Below are 16,523 nucleotides of genomic sequence, written 5' to 3' on the forward strand. Positions count from 1 at the left end.
GTACAGACTATAAGGGCAGAAGGGCCTGTTTCTGCGCTGTAATGTTCTACGGTTCCAGGAAGCTGGGCTGGGACAGTATTATTGCAAATCGTCACCATAGCTGATGTCTGGTTAATAATATCTGATTAGTTGTAATTGATCCAATTAAAATGTACCAAAATGTATATGAGGTTGTAGGTAAATTTGGGTGTAATTGGGCAGCACAAGTTTAAATGGCTGGGATCGGCTTCTACCGTGCTGTAAATAATTTTTTTTTAATGAATTTCTTTCAAAGTTATTACAGCACGAGCAACTCAGGTTCAAATCCCACACTGTCTGTAAGAAGTTAGTACATTCTCTACGTGTCTGCCTGGGTTTTCCCCGGGGACTCCAGTTTCCTCTCTTCAAAATATACTGGGGATTAATTGGGTGTAAATTGGGCGGCAGAGACTGATGGGTCAAAAGCCTGTTACTGTGCTGTGCTGGGAGACTGGATCTTGCGGTCAGTGAATCTGGGCATCTCCCCACTATCCCTTCTCGTTATACAGGAGGAAGGGGGAGTTACAGCTGTTGTGTTCTATCCAAACGCAAGGTTTGGCTATGACTGGTTGCCGTACTGATGTGGATTTCTTTGAGCCAGTAATTTTCTGTAGACAAAATTATTTCCAAGAGATCGCTAATGGGCAATCCATGAGCATGTAACACCAAGTTTACATTTTAAAAATTTTAAATTTTGAATGTTAAAGTTTAGGCAGACAGCATGGTAACAGGCCCTTCTAGCCCAAGACCCTGAGCTGCCCAATTCCACCAAATTGACCTACGTTTTTGAAGGGTGGGAGGAAACCAGAGCCCCCAGGGTAAACCCAAACAGACATAGGGTGAACGTACGAACTCCTTACAGACAGCGCGGGATTCGAATCCCGGTCAGTGGCGCTGGAACATCGTTGCATTAACCTCTACGCTATACGTGCCACTTGTTTTGTAATATTTGGGAATAACTTGTTTCTAAAGGTACTAACAGATGAATATCTCTTCAGAAGTAACACTGACTGGAAAGAATGTCCAAAATATCTGCACAACAGATATTAAGTAGACTCCTGCTACTTTAACCACACCTACACCTCAATCTGGGTTTCACACTGCACACAACTGAAATCTGACTTCCAGGATCAGAACGTCACTTTTGATAATTGCTGCTTCTCCTTCGATAACATAGGTAACAATAGATAAAATTGATAACAATGTTGGCATTTCTATCTAGACAAATAGAATGTAAGAGCAGGGATGTGATGTTGAGGCTCCTTATTTAAGAAAAGATGCACGGGCATTGGAGAGGGTTCAGAGAAGATTCACAAGAATGATTCCTGGAATGAAGGGATTAGCGTTTGATGGTTCTTGGATTGGACTCCTTGAAGTTCAGAAGAATGAGGAGGGACCTCATAGAAGCTTTTTGAAATTTGAAAGGCCTGGACAGGTTAGATGAGGCAAAGTTGTTTCCCATGGTATGGGAGTCGAGGACAAGCAGTACCCATTTAAAACAAGGATGTGGAGGAATTTCTTTTGCCAGAGAGTGGTGAACCTTCGGAATTTGCTGCCATGGGTGCTGCGGAGGCAGAGATTGATAGGTATCTGAATAGTCAGGGTATCAAAGGTTACGGGAAGAAGAGTGGGGAGTGGGGCTGAGCAGAAGAATGGATCAACTCATGATGGAATCGTGGTGCGGACCTGATGGGCCGAATGGCCTACTTCTATATCTTGTGGTAAAATCTTTAAAAAACTGCTAGGTCAGCAGGTTGGAATGAGTACAGTCGAACTGTTTGAACACTTTGTCTTGAAAGCACTCGGGTGGTAATGCCCATGAAACATTCCATCTCGTTTACACCCCTCTTCTGTAAACTTTAATCCTTGCTCTCACCAGAGCTGAACCCAGTCATTTTTTGGACCCATCACCATTGTTCACTATAATCCCGTTACCCAGTCACTGATTTCAATATTGCAATGCCCTTTAAGTGAAAATTATACTGGCTTCATTCCTTACTCCTCAGCTATTGGCTGGGATTTCTACCTGACAGATAGGGAGATTTGCTCGTGCCACTCAGGAGGTTTTACTTGAGAGTCATAGTGTTCTACAGCACAGAAACGGGCCTTTCAGCTCAGTTTGCCCATGCTAACAAAGCCAGACCCATTTTCCTCCAAACCCTTCATAGAAGCATAGATAATTACAGCACAGAAACAGGCCCCTTCGGCTCTTCTAATTTGTGCCAAACCTTTTTCTTTGCCTAGTCCCACTGACATTCCCCCAGTCCACAGCCCTCCATACCCCTTCCATCCATATACCCATCCAAATTCTTCTTAAATGTTAAAATTGAGCCCGCATTCACAAGAATGATTACTGGAATGAAGGGTTAGCATATGAAGAATGTTTGACTGCTCTTGGACTATCCTCCTTGGAGTTCAAAAGAATGAGAGGAAGAACCTCATGGAAGCTTTTCAAATGTTCAAAAAGGCTAGACAGGGCAGATGTGGAAAAGATGTTTCCCTGGCAAATTGTTCCACACTCCCACCACTCTCTGTGTGAAGAAGTTCCCCCTAAACTTTTCCCTTTTCAGCGTTAACCCATGTAGAAAAAGCCTATCTACATCTACATTTACTCTGTCTGTCCCCCTCATAATTATAAATAGCTCCATCAAATCTCTCCTCATTCTTCTATGCTCCAGGGAATAAATTCTTAACCTGTTTAACCTTTCCCTGTAACTCAGTTCCTGAAGTCCGGGCAACATCTTTTTATCTTATTGATATCCTTCCTGTAGTTAGGTGACCAAAACTCCAGCCACTCTCTTTGTGAAGAAATTCTCCCTCATGTTCCCCTAAACTTTTCCCCTCTCACCCTTAACCCGTCTTCTGGTTTGTATCTTGGCTACCCTCGGTGGAAAAAGCCTAGTTTCAGATCAAAAAAGCTGTCTCAATTTCATTTAAATATAACAATTATTCTCATCTCTTCTACTTTCTCTGGCAGCTTACACCTCAGTATAAAATTGATGTTCTTCACATCCCAATTTAAATCTTTGCCCTCTCACCTTAAATCCCAACCTTTCAGTTTTACATTCCCGTACCATGGGGAAAAGGCTCAGTTTGTTTTCCTTATCTGTGCCCCTTGTGATTTTCTAAATCTCTCCTTGAGGCTGTCTATCCTCTCTTATAATTATATCCTTCCAGCCCTGGTAACATAGAACATAGAGCATTACAGCACAGTATAGGCCCTTCAGCCCTCGATGTTGTGCCAACCCATATATTCCTAACAAAAAGTACTAAACCCTCCCTACCCCGTAACCTTGCACTTTTCCTCCATCCATGTGCCTGTCTAAGAGTCTTTTGAAATGCCCCTAATGTTCCAGCTTCCACCACCATCCCTGGAAAGGAATTCCAGGCCCCCACAACTCTGTGTAAAAAGAACCTTAATCCTGAGGTCTCCCCTCAGCTTCCCTCCCTTCATTTTGTACACATGTCCTCTGGTGTTGGCTATTCCTGCCCTATCTATGCCTCTCATAATCTTGTAGACTTCTATTAAGTCACCTCTCATCCTTTAAGCTCCAAAAAGAAAAGTCCAGGCTCTGCCAAACTTGTCTCATTAGACTTATTTTCCAATCCAGGTAACATCCAGGTGAATCTCCTCTGCACCCTCTCCAGAACTTCCACATCCTTCCTGTAATGAGGTGACCAGAACTGAACACAGTGAGTAGTCCACGAGCTGCAGCTGAGGAAGAGTGTTCTGAAACAGAACCAGATGAGAGTAAAATAGGTGATGACGTGGATAGTGTTGAAGGTTACACCAGGACAGGATGCAGAGTGGGGTGAAAAAGTGACAGAGGCAGTTCAATCCAGATAAATCTCTCCACTTTTCCTTCCCCATTCTCTCTCCCTCCTTCCCCCATTCTCTCTCCCTCCTTCCCCCATTCTCTCTCCCTCCTTCCCCATTCTTCTCTCTCCTCTGCTCCTTCCACCATTCTCTTTCCCTGCCCCCATTTTCCTCTCTCCCTCTCTGTTTCCATTCTTTCTCTCCATCTTCTCTCCCTCCCCATCTTCTCTCCCTCCCCATCTTCTCTCCCTCCCCATTTTCTCTCCCTCCCCATTTTCTCTCCCTCCTTGATTTTCTCTCCCTCCTTGATTTTCTCTCCCTCCCCATTCTCTTTCCCTCCCCATTCTCTCTCCTTCCCCATTCTTTCTCTTTCTTCCATTCACTCTCTCCCTCTCATCCTTTCCCCATTCAGTGTCCAACTGCTCCCCTGATTCCCCCATATTTATTTTCTTTTTGAGACCACCAGCACACTGGTGTAAATACCTGCTTCGAGAAACCCTCATACTTTCCCGGTCTTCTATCTCTGTTTTTGTTCTCTCTTCTCTCCTGTGTTGGAGTTCAACTGGCCAGTTTAGACAGGGAACCCGAGGATCCCTATGTATCTCTCTCTCTCTTTTTCCCCCAAAAATCTGAGAACTTCAGCCAACCCACCTCCTCCCCCCACTCCACTCTCCAGCTGCCAGTGTGGGTCACCGCATGAGATCCTTTGCAGTGGAGGGGAGGGAAACTAACTGGATTCCTTGCACTCTGTGGCAACCCCTTCTGAAGTGAACCCACTTTGTCAAGAGATGGAGGGGGAGTTTGTCGGAAAGAGATTGAGCATCACATGACCCCCAGTTTCTTGCTCCCCTTCCCACCCACTCTGCACACATCCTTTGGCACCGACACCTGTGACTGGATGCCGCACATTAAAAGGCTTGGATAAGCTATTAAAATCCAAAATCTGTTTGAAATGAAGGCAGGATGGTTTAGGGGAGACATCAGAGATGTCTTTTTTAACACATAGTTGGTGGGTGCCTGGAATACATTGCCAGGGTGAGGCTGGTATAATAGGGATATTTACGACACTCTTTGAGAGACACATGAATTTAAGAAAAATAGAGGGTTATGAGTGTGAGAGAGGGAAAGTTGATTGTTGAGTAGGTTTGTATAGGTCAGCACAACCTGGTGGGCCGAAGGGTCTGTACTGGGCTGTTATCTTCTATGTGTTAAGTCAAACCTGAAGGCAGAGTATAAGGTTATTGGCAGGATTCTTAACAGTGTGGAAAAAAAAGGGCCCTTGGGGGTCCAAATCCATAGATCTCTCAAGGTTGACACATAGGTAGCTAAGAAGGCTTATGGAACGCTGACCTTCATTGTTCAAGAATCAAGAGGTCTTGTGGGTGCTCTATAAATCTCTGGTGAGACCAGACTAGGAATATTGTGTTCAGCTCATTGCTGGAAGTATGTAGAAGCTATGGAGAGAGCGCTGAAGAGATTGACCAGTGTGTTGCCTGGATTGAAAAATAAGCCTCATGAGGCAAGGTTAGTAGAGCTGGGACTTTTCTTCTGGAGTGAAGAAGGATGAGGGGAGACTTGATAGAGGTCTACAAGATTATGAGAGTCATGGATGGCCAGCACCTGTTTCCCAGGGTGAGAATAGCAAACACCAGAGGACATCTGCATGAGGTGAGGGGATGAAAGTTGAGGGAAGACATCAGGAGTGTGTTTTCTACAGAGAGAGTAGTGGTGTCTGGAATGCCCTGCTAGGGGTAGTGGTGGAGGCTGGTACAATAGGGACATTTACAGTGCCCTCCATAATGTTTGGAACAAAGACACTTTTTTCCCCTTTACTTACCCCTGTGCTCCACAATTTTACATTTGTAATCATACAATTCATTTATAATTAAAGTGCACATTCCAGATTTTATTCATGATTACTTGTGTACATTTTGGTTTGACCCTGTAGAAATTACAGTACTTTTTAGACATAGTCCCCTCATTTCAGGGCATCATCATGTTTGGGACATTTGCAAACCATTAGTTAGCCACAGAGAGGATGGCCAGATTACAGTTTGCCAGAAGTATTTCAGATTTCCTGTCAGAATAAGTACGTACATGACATCACATACAACCCTGAGATTCGTTTTCCTGTGGGAACGGTAGAATTATCGCTCATTGGTAGGGCAAAAAGACTACACAACTAATACATCTAAGAACTGTAAATAGATACTGAAATTAAACAAACTATGCAATTCAGGGAGCATGAAAAAACAATAAAGTGGACAGTCAGAATCCTTCAACGAGTCCCTCATTGAGTTTGATGTTGACGAGTCTGATGGTGGAGGGGGAGCAGCTGGTCCTGCGAGTGTTGTGCATTCACCAAATGAAATAAGTCTGAGTTAGTCAGTGTTGTACTGGAACCTTTACTCAATGTCCATAAGACATAGGAGCAGAAATAGGCCATTCTGCCCATTAAGTCTGCCCTGCCATTTTCCCACTCAGCCCCACTGCTTATAAGATGTCGCCGCCTTCTCTCTCACCTTTCTGAATTTTTGTGTTAATCTTTCTCTGATCTTTTAATTTTTTTCTTTCCTTCATAGATTGAAGCCACTTTGACCTCCCATCCCATTTATGCTCTTGTTACCGGCAAGAACTATGAAGTCAGACTCCGATGTAAGCAGATCGCCAACGGGGATTTCAGTGAATTCAGTGACACCCTGCACATCTCCATCCCAACATCTCAATCAGCAGAAGGTAAGTCGATCCAAACACATCACAATGAGCTTTTTGAGAAGGTGATTGTTGGGGGCAGAGCAGTGGATGTTGTCTAAATCGACTTTAGTAAAGACGAGTCACACTACAAGGTGGAACATCTCGTGATTTGGTGAAAGAATAATTACTTCACTCTCAACCTGGACAAGGCCAAGGAGATGATCCTGGACTTCAGGAGGACCAGAAATGACACCCCCCCCCCCCACCACACATTAACAAGTCTGCAGTGACAAGAGTGGAGAGCACCAGGTTCTTTGGAGTTCCCTTAACTAGTGACCTATAGTGGACACTGAACATCTCCTCACTTGTCAGGAAGGTGGAACAGTGACTGCACTTCCTGAGAAGGCTGAAGTGGGCAAGGCCACCCTCCACCATTAAGTCTATAGGAGTCTATCAAGAGCATCCTGGCCGGCTGAATCACAGAGTGGGTATGGTTGCTGCAGAGAAATGGATCAAAGGTCAATCCACAGGACCATAAGTGGCAGAGAGGATCACTGGGGTCTCCATCAGATTTCAGATTTATTGCCAGAGTACATATGACATCATATAAAACCCTAAAATTCTTTTTCCTGCGGGCCAGGCAGAATTCCAAAAAAAATATAAACAGATAAAGAAATGTAAACAAACTGACTGAAATACAGAGAGGAAACAATAAATCGATAAAGTGCACAAGTAAGAGACCTTAAATGAGTCCCTGATTAAGTTTGATGTTGAGAGATCTGATGGTGGAGGGGGAGCAGCTGGTCTGGAAGCTGGGGGTGCGAGTCTTGTGGCACTGCCACCTCTCTCCTGATGGCAGTAGTGGGAACAGAGCGTGTGCTGGGTGGTGTGGATCCTTGATGATTGCGGCTGACAGCAGCATTCCCTGTAGATGTTCTCGATGGTGTGGATATGTGATATCCTGAGCTGTGTCCACTACTATTTTTCAGGGCTTTGAGCTCAGATGTATTGGTGTCCCCATACTGGACCGTGATGCAGCCGGTCAGCACACTTTCCATCACACCTCTATAGAAATTTGGCATGGTTTCCGATGCCATTGCCAAATCTCCGTTAACTCCTAGCAGTGACGTGCTTTCTTCATAATGACATTAGTGTGCTGGGTCCAGGAAAGATCCTATGAGAAAGTGACTCCTAAGAACTTAAATCTGCTCACCCTCTACGCCTATGATCCCTGATTGATTACTGGATCCTACACCTCCAGTTTCCCTTCCTGAAATCAACAATCAACTTCCCACCATCGACGTGATCTACTGGGATTGTTGTTTGAAGTGGGTGCATGAAATCATTGAGGACCCCTTCCACCCTGCACACAGCATCTTTCAGCTGTTCCTATCAGGGAAGAGATACAGGAGGATCAGAGCCAGAACCACCAGGCTGAGGAACAGCTTCTTCCTATGGGCAGTGAGAATGCTGGACGACCAAAGGAACTGCTCGCACTGACCATCCAAGATACTAATATTACTAAACAATATTGATTTAGAATTTTTTATATTTGTACATTTGTCCCAAGTATGCATTATTGCCTGTCTGTGTGTTACATCTGGTTATGTGTCTGCATGTTTTGCAGCGAAGACCAGAGAACACTATTTCATCAGGTTGCACTTGTGCAACTGGATGATAATGAACTTGAACAAGTTCCTTCATGGTCGTCTGATCCAGAAGATTAAAGCTCGAGATCCATTCAGTACAATACATTTGTGTATTGCACTCAATCCCAGCATCTGCAGACATTCTTGTTTAACTGAGATCCATGAAGACTTGAGTGAAACACGGAAGTGTGCCAATGCTGTGATTGTAGTAAAAACACACAGCACTGGTGGAACTCAGCTAGTCTCACAGTGTCCATAGGAGGTAAAGATCTATCACTGATGTTTCAGGCCTGAGCCCTTCTTCAAGGTGTAAACAAAAAAACAGGAAGGCGTCTCCATAAAGACTGAGAGAGAAAGAGGGAAGAATGAGGGGGAGTGAAGTCCAGACCAACAAACAGAAGATGCTCAAAGTCTATGATAAGAGGAAAGGTGAGAATAGAGACTCATGCACTACCTGACTGAAACCACTGCAAATTGGAGGAACAACACCTCTTCTACCATTGGGGACCCTCCAACCGGGTGGTGTTAACATCAACTACTTCAGTTTCCATTAATCCCCCATCCCCATCTTCATTCCCCTGTCTCCTATCCTCTACTTCTGCCTCACCCTCTCTCTTCCCTTTGTCTCCTTTCACAGAGCCAAAATCAATTCTCACTTTTCCTCTTATCATGTCCAACGAACACCTTTTCTCCAGAGGGATGTTGAAATGCAACTCCAGAACTCCCTGAAAGTAGCAACATGCATAGACAAGGTGGTAAGGCATTGGTGGCTAAGGGGAGACCTGATAGAACTGTATAACATTATGGGAGATATGGAGCAGGTCAATTTTAGACATACAGCACAGTTACAGGCCCATGAGCCCGTGCCACCAATTTACACCCAATTAACCTACAATCCCCGGTATGTTTCGAATGGTGGAAGGAAAATTGAGCCCTAGGGGAACACCCACACAGACATGGGAGAATGTACGAACTTGTTACAGACAGCACGGGATTCGAGCCCTGGTCCCTATTGGTGGCGCTGTAACAGTGTTGCATTAACCACTGTGCCACCCTAACCAGTCAGAATCCTTCTCCTCAGGTGTAAATGTCAGATATGAGCAGGCATGTTTACACGTTACCCTTACAACTCAGTTCGGTGATAACACCAGATACAAATTTGCTGACGATACCTTGATCGGGGGTTGTATTAAAAAGGGACAATGAGTTAGCAGAAGGAGATTGAAAACTTGGTTGAATGGTGCACCAACACCAACCTTGCATTCAATGTCTCTAAAACCAAGGAGCTCATTATGATTTAGGAGGGGAAAATAAATAGGTAAAAAATATGTACATTTAAAAGTGGCTCCACCTAGTGGTCAGTTCCCTAATCCATGCCTCACGCAATCTCAAGCAAGTGGCAAATTGAGATACAAAAGCAAGTGGGTGGGGGGTGATTCGGCATCTACCAATCCCCATAGGTGCCGGATACTGGGGGGGGGGGGGGGTGTTAGCGTATTTTTTTCTGTCTTGCAGTCAGTCTGTCTGCCCTTCTTTCTTTGTGTTCACTTCTCTCTCTTGTGCACATTTCTTGAGTTTTTCTTTTTCTACTGTTTTTTGCATTACCAGTAACCTGGCCCACAGGGAAAAGAATCTCAGGTTGTCCCGTGATATCATGTATGTACTCTGACAATAAATCTGATCTTTGAACTTTGATACATTTAAGGGGGAAGAGGGAAGGCTCAAAGGCAATGAGTGAGGGTAGTTTTTTCCACAGAGAGTGATGAGTGCTTTGAACGGGACCCTGTAGCCAGGTGTGGTGGTTGTGTTGGGGGGGGGGTGGGGGGTGACCGGAAGCAGATACAGTAGAAATGTTGAAGAGGATTAGCTGTCCTTGCGCCACTAGGTGTTCGTCTTCAAGCTCCTGTACATCCTTCCTGATGGTAACAGTGAGAAGAGGGCGTGGCCAAAGTAGTGCGAGTTCTTGAGGAGAGAGACTGCTTTCTTGCAGATGTCCTCGATGGAGTGAAGACTGATGCCCATGAGAGAGATCTGGGAATACAGATACATTGTTCCCTGAAGGTGGTTTCGCAGGTGGACAGGGTTGTAAAGAAAGTTTTTGGCATCTTAGCCTTTACATATCAAAGTATTGAGTATAGGAGTTGGGATGTTAGGTTGAAATTGTTTCAAACATTGGTGAGGCCAAATTTTCAATACTGGGTGCAGTCTGGTTAGCTCGCTGCAGGAAGGATATCAATAAGATTGAAAGAGTGAAGAGAAGATTGACTCGGATGTTGCCAGGTCTTCAGGAGTTGAGTTACAGGGAAAGATTAAACCGGTACGGACTTTATTCCTTGGAGCAAAGAAGAATGAGGGGAGATTTGATAGAGGTTTACAAGATTATGAGAGGTATGGAGAGTGGAAGTGCGTAGGTTTTTTCCATTTAGATTGGGGGAGATAAATACGAGAGGTCATAGTTTTAAGCTGAATGGGCAAAGGTTTAGGGGGAACATGGGGGGAAAGTTCCTCACAGAGAATGGTGGAGTGTGCAACAAGCTGCCATATGATGTAAATGCTTTAAGAACGTAAAAGTTTGAAGAATAAATTGGATAGATACATGGATGGGAGAGGTCTGAGGTTTATGGAATAGGAGCAGGTCAATGGGACGAGCAAAATAATGGTCAGCACAGACTAGCAGGTCTGAATGGCCAGTTATCTGTGCTGTAACGTTCTATGGTTCTATTATTATGAGAGGAATAGTTTAGACAGGAAGGACTGAATGGTCAGAGTTAACATTTCACAAGTCACAGCCCGGCGATAATTGAAGCATTGGAGGAACTAAAGGAAGGTTTATCACAGTCTGTTCCAGATTCAAGACGTTTGCAAAGACACTGGAGAGGAAGCAGCTTTTTCATGAAGCTCCTGTGGTCCAGCTACTTTGTGGAATTCAGAGCAGAGCCGGCTCTGTGAACGACTGGGCCTCTTCGGTGGATTGACCTATGCCAGGAGGGTCATTTTAGGAAGCAAAGTGCTTCATTTTGATTGTGACTAACAGTGAAGATCACTTGGAGAGACCGGTGCCAGGGTTTTGGAAGCTTTGTGGAGGCCGCCCAGTTCGAGTCTCACCTACAAAAGGACCAGGAGTGTTATGACCACAGCTCGTGTGGATGGACATTTCTTCAAAGGCAACGCAAGAAGAATTCGTGAGTCTGTAGTAGCCACAACTCCCGTCTTCCCATCAATTCAACATGAATTCTGGGCATCAAATTTCAAAGGTCTGCGCTTCAACACTGAATTTAAAAGTCTGAACTTTGAAGTAACTTTCTCAATATTGGCCTGGACGGTAAAGGTTTGGGTATATTACACACACACACATACACACACATATATAAATATACAGTAGACACCTGCACTTAGCTGGGGATAGATTTAGTGTTAAGGATAGTTTAAGAGTTAAGACTATATTTTGAGTTAGAAATGAAATTAGTGTTTTAAAATGAAACACTTTCAGGTTCATTGTTTATTGGTGCCCGTTTTGCGTAGTTTGTAACAGGTTCTATGATGGCACTGGCTGATTTAACAACTCTCTGCATCACGTTCCTGTCTTGTGCATTGGCTCCTCTGTACCAGACTCGGTTCTGGAGTTTCTAGGCCTCAGTCGTCTTCCTCAAATGCCATCATCTGCTGCTCTCGTTCCATAAGGACTTCATTGGTCAGTTCTTCTGCATGGAGTCCAGTAACTCTGTTACACCGTTTTCACTGATGTCCGATCACTTTATTATCTCCACTTTATTTTCAATTGTGCTCGCTTTTCTTTTCTTTGATGGATCATCAGTACTTTCATCAGATTTACGCTTTGGAGACAGGTTACAAGGGTAAATAAGAGAAACATTTCTGCCAAGTACAAAGTTGCCAAGTACAGTGTTACTGGCAACATGATCTGACTTAAAATGGCGGACACTGATCTCCTTCCTCTAGCTGACGAATTGCTGAAGCCGTGCATAGTCCGTTCGTAAGTACGAGTTGTCCGTATCTCAGTTGTTCTGAACCAGGGGACTTACCCAGTTCTACGTATGAGTTGACTGGCTGCACTGCTTGCAAATAGACTTTCTCACTGCATGTTGGTACATGTGACAATAAATTTGAACACCATTCTGAAAACACCACTCCATTAAAACCTTCTGACTCCTTCCACTTACCCAACTTGGAACCCAGTTGGTCACTTGTAACGCCACTGATTTACCACAGCTTACAAAGAAACAAAGAAAGAAAGAATAAATACATTCGCTCGCTCGCTCCTTTCAGCATGAAGTCGACTTTCATTTTATTCTTCCCTCGACCCAACATTCTTCAACTCCATAAACACCACCCAGGCAAACTCCTCTGACCTTCTTACTGGCTCACCACCACATGGGTGATGCTGACAATCACTCCCCCCTCCTGCGTCTGAGATTCATCGCCCCTGTACTGACGATTAACACACCCGTGCATCCACGCTATTGCCCCCGCGTGTTGTGTCATTTATGTATTCAGCGGCAGTCGGCACCACACTCGACGAAGATAAGCATGTGATTGTGACAAGCTCACCTTCCACATCGACTTAGGTTCACCACCCTGCCCTCGTCAATCCTGGTCACGTCATCAAACCTCAAATTGGAGGGACCACATCCCAGACACAAAGACAAGCTGACTCTCCCTTATCAGACCTTGTTCATCTAAATACCGGTAGATCCTGCCCCTCAGAATCCCCTCCAGGAACATACCCACCACAGATAGAACAATACAGCACAGAAACAGGCCCTTCAACCCTTCAAGTCTGTGCCAAACTATTATTCTCCCTCATCCCACTGACCTGCACCCTGACCATAGCCCTCCATACCCATCACGGTTGGTGTAGGGGTTAGCACAACACTGTTACACAGCAGCAGCGATCGGGTCCAGGGTTCGAATGCTGTTGGTAAGGAGTTGGTACGTTCACCCTGTGTCTGTGTGCATTTTCCCCAGGAGCTTTGGTTTTCTCCTACTGTTTGAAATATACTGGGGGTTGTAGGTTAATTGGGTGTAATTGGGCGCCATGGACTGATGGGCTGAAATGGCCTGTTACTGTGCTATATCTCTAAATTTAAATACCCCTCCAATCCACATACCTGTCCAAATTCTTCTTAAATGTTAAAATTGAGGCTGCATTCACCACTTCAGCTGACAGCTCATTCCACACTCACAGGCCTGTCATTCCCATGCTTGTCTATACAACCCTTTGTAATGAAGGCACAACATTATCCGCCCTTCAGATTTTCAGTAACGTGACCCATGACTAACGATGTTGCAAAACACCCCAACAATTTCCTCCCAAGCTTCCCAAAATGTACCAGGATATTCCTGATCACGCCCCAGGGTTTTATCCACCTTAATATGTTCAATGGCAGCTTGCATCTCGTCTTACACAACTTGGATCTGGTCCAAAGCATCATCACTCACTTGCCACAATTTCTGAGCTTGCGTGACCTTCTCTAAAGTGAATTCAAAGGAGAAATATTCACTTAAAATGATGCCCATGTCCTATGGCTCCACTCATAGACGGCCATGTACATCCTTCTTTACCATCCTATGTGTGGTCCCTTTCAGTGCACTGGACTCCCAGATCCCTCTGTACATCAATGCTTTTAAGAACCCTACCATTAACTGTATATATTCCCCTTATGTTAGGCCTCCCAAAGTGCAGCACCTCACAATTGTCCAGATTAAACTCCATCTGCCATATCTCTGCCCATATCTGTAACTCGTCTATATCCTGCTCTATACTTCGATCACCCTCCACACTGACCACAGCTCCACCAATTTTTGAATCACGTGCAAACCTTTGAAATCGACCCACCTACTTGTTCAAGAGTAAAAGTCTGCGGACACTGAGGTTGAAGTAAAAATGCAATGCTGGAGAAACTCAGCAGGCCAAACAGGGTATTTTATTTAGCAAATACATTTTGTCTGCACCTTGATGAAGGGCTCAAGCCGAAACACTGTCATGTATCTTTCCTGTATAAAGGTCACTGTTTGACCTGCTGAGTTTCTTTTTCATCCAAGTCATTTATGTACATGAATGATGGTGTTCATTTCAAGAGGAATCGAATACAAGAGCAGGGATGTGATGTTGAGGGTATATAAGGCCCTGGTTAGAGCTCAAGTGGAGGATTTTGAGCAGTTTTGGGCTCTTCATTTAAGAAAGAATGTGCTGAGTTTAGAGGACATTCACAAGGATGATTCTGGGAATGAAAGGGATATCAAATGAGGGATGTTTGATGGCTCTTGACCTGTACTAATCGGAATTTTGGAGAATGGTGGGGAGGGAGGAAACTCATTGAAACTTTTCAAATGTCGAAAGGCATTGAGAGAGTAGATGTAGAATGGTGGTTTCCCACAGTGGAAGAGTCTAGGACAAGAGGGACAACTTCAGGATTGAAGGGTGTCTGCTGTGAGCAGAGGAATTTCTTCAACCAGAGGGAGGTGGATCTATGGAGTTTGTTGCCACAGGTGATGATGGAGGCCGGGTCATTGGGTGTATATAAGGCAGAGATTGATAGGTTGTTAATTAGCCAGGGTATCAAACTTTACGGGGAGAAACCCAGACAATGAGTGGGGCTGAGTGAGGAAATGGATCAGCTGAAGATTAAATGGTGGGGCACACTCGATGGGCTGAATGGCCTATTTCTAGTCCTATGTCTCAAGGTGTTATATCATTAACAAAAGGGGTTCCCAACACTGATCCCTATGGAACACCACTGCACACATATGTCCATTCTCTTCCGCCCCTACTCTTCTGTGGACCAGTTAATTTCAAATCCAAACTATCAACTAACCGTGAATCCCCTGCATCAGCAGCTTTTGGGCCACCCAACCATGAGGGATCTTGTCAAACATGTTACTAAAGTAGATTAGTGATTAGTCATTAGGCAGCATGGTTAGTGAGGTGGTTAGCGCCACACTGTTACAATGCCAGAAACACGGGTTCGAACCTAGCACTGTCTGTACTCGCTGTGTCTGCGTGGGTTTCCTCTGGGGGCTCCAGTTTCCTCCCACTATTGAAAATGTAGCCTGGTTGTGGGTTAATTGGGTGTAACCGGGCGACACGGGCTCTTGGGATGAAATATGTTTAAATTTTTAAAAATGTAAAGTCCATGTAGACAGCATCCGTTGGCCCACCCTCATCAATCATCCTGTCATCTCCCTCCTCAAAAAACCCAACTTGGTAAGACATGACTTGACCCCTAACAAAATCACACTGACCACACATCAGTCCATGATTTTCCAAATGTACAGGCCTGAGTTTTCCCCAAATCTAAGGGTTGCTGTTTGATCTTCAACATGATTTAAATCTGGTTATTTTTAAACAAGATTTAAACCGCGATTAGTGCAATTCTTGGATGTATTTTCGAGAGTTGTCTCGACTGCCTGTTTACAGGAGGCTAAAGGTCTGCTCAGCTGATGGGTGAGCGACGATTGTGATAAAGCAACACGTCACCCGCTGATCAGCGAACACAATGTTACACTGTTTCCCCACAACACAGCCGTCAGGCCGAAAGGTTTGGATGTACAAAGGTTGCGTTAATGCAGAGATAGTAATGACAGGCGGCTCTGAACTTGGAGCTGAGATCTCGGCACGGGCGGAGACATTGGTCCTTCGAGACCACTCTGAGAGGCGAAAAATTCCCATCGCCCCACATGGTTCTCAATGGCAAAGAACCGATTCACTTCACAGTTTCACTTGGATATTTCAACTTGAAGTACGTTCTCTTTGCTGAAGCAGAGAGCTACAAAATGTTTACAATGTGGTGCGGCACAGGCGATCGATCCTAGCACTTCATAGAGCCATTCTAAAATCTGTTTGCTTTAAGTCTGCTTTACCAAGAGATTATGAGACATGAATTCCATCGTTGGCATGGTGTCCAGATTGTTATCGATCATGAGAGTGTTGTAGAAGAGAGGTGTGGGCCTGGGCTGTATAAAATTTTAAAACTTTTACAAATAAAAAAAGAGACATCAAGGAACAAGTGTAGTGACATGTAAGTAAAGATTCAAGATTTTATTATTGTTGTGTAATAGTATATAACATGTAATATTACATGAAATTGCCTTCTGCCTCGTGAAAGGCAGACAAAAGTCCCCATTAGTGTTGCCTGGCACCCCCTACAGTATGAGAGAAGGAGAAGCAAAAGTGAGTCCCTTCAGAGTCACCGAGATTCCTGGTTTCACCTCTAGCCCTCCCGCAGCCTCTGTAGCTGCACAGACTCCTATTTAATCCATGGACAACACAAGCTCCAAATCCGAACCTCTGACACGATCAGGAAGCCTTCAGTGCTCAAAGCCCTTTG

The sequence above is a fragment of the Narcine bancroftii genome, chromosome 1 (assembly GCF_036971445.1).
Source record: "Narcine bancroftii isolate sNarBan1 chromosome 1, sNarBan1.hap1, whole genome shotgun sequence".
In the NCBI taxonomy this organism is placed as follows: Eukaryota; Metazoa; Chordata; class Chondrichthyes; order Torpediniformes; family Narcinidae; genus Narcine; species Narcine bancroftii.